Source organism: Chenopodium album, chromosome 15 (genome assembly GCF_948465745.1).
Source record: "Chenopodium album chromosome 15, dcCheAlbu1.1, whole genome shotgun sequence".
NCBI lineage: Eukaryota > Viridiplantae > Streptophyta > Magnoliopsida > Caryophyllales > Amaranthaceae > Chenopodium > Chenopodium album.
The window spans coordinates 14266235-14267604 of NC_137848.1; the positions used below are offsets into that span (position 1 = coordinate 14266235).

Below are 1370 nucleotides of genomic sequence, written 5' to 3' on the forward strand. Positions count from 1 at the left end.
TTCCTCTTTGATTATAAGCATTTCCCCCTTGTTCCCTTCGATTAGGTGGTAAATATCTTTGATTGTCATTCCTATGTCTATTATCATAAGACAAAGCATTGACCTGTTCATTTTCATTATCATTACCCTCTTCATAATGGGATTGGGGTTGGGAATCATAATTACAAGAAGAGGTATCATGGTCATATGACCCACAATTTTCACAAAACAAACACCCATGTGGCATGTTATTAGATGTAGAAGGAGAAGAGTTAGAATTCATACCTCTCCCCTTAGATTGGGAGGGATGCTCTTGTTGTGAAGTGGAAGTCTCTAGCTTTGCCTTGATAGATGTCATCTCCTTGCCAAGATTGGCTATTTGAGATGTCAAATTATTGATGGCGTTTAGGTGATCGACGGAGTAGACCGCATTCCCTCCTTTGCTTAAAGACTCCCTCTCTCCTTCTTGCCAATCCATGTGGTGTCTCACCACATCCTCAATTATCTCGATGACTTGTTCCTCCGTTTTGTTCATAATCGGGCCACCCGCTCCCGCATCCAAGCTAGTCTTTCCTTGTGGGCTCAATCCCCCATAGAAAATTTGAAGCACTTGATATGATGGAATGCCATGATGAGGGCACTCCCTTTGATATTCTTTGTATCGTTCCCATGCCTCATATATGGTTTCACTAGCCCTTTGACGGAAGCCTTGGATCAAAGCCCTTGCTTCGGCCGTCTTCTTTTGAGAATAGAATCTTCCTAAGAAGGCCGTGGTGACCTCGTCCCAAGTTCTCAAGGAGTTAGGCCTCACCTCCTTCTCAAGCCATTCAAGAGCCCTTCCTATCAAAGAAAAAGGAAATAGCTTTAGTCTCACAAACTCTTGAGTTACCCCATTTACCTTGATTGTGTTGCAATATTTCTCGAACTCGTTCAAGTGTGCAAGAGGGCTCTCATGTTTTGCTCCACTATATTGCCTCCTTTCAATCAAATTTATCATCGCGGGCCGAATCTCGAAGTCATTGGCTTGAGTGACGGGTGGAGCAATGCCGCTTGAAGCTCTATAAGCTCCCGGAGTTCCCAACTCCTTTAAAGGTCTTTGAGGTGGTGGTTCCGCGTCACCCATTTGATCTCGATCCTCCTCGAAATTGGTCTCTCTAGTTGGGGGAGTAATGAACGGCCTAAAACCGGTTCTTTTTCTCCTTCTATAAGTTTGCTCAATCTCGGGATCGTAAGGTACCAAGATCCTGTTATGAGTTCTGCGCATACACTCTCAACAAACGCAATTAGTACCAAGGCTACAAGTGTAGCCAAAAAGAAACAATTCTTTTTGAAATTTTTATGGTTTATGGTGAACTAGACTCAAGTAATCAATTAGCAATCAACAACACCGC

General features: G+C 43.3%; 1 non-coding gene across 1 annotated transcript; it reads left to right on the forward strand.

The window, feature by feature from the left end:
- The first annotated feature begins 602 nt into the window (after positions 1–602).
- On the forward strand, positions 603–708 carry LOC145583538 (small nucleolar RNA R71). Its single transcript, XR_014100179.1, has one exon. It is a non-coding gene; the product is annotated as a small nucleolar RNA R71 (small nucleolar RNA).
- Positions 709–1370: the final 662 nt, after the last annotated feature.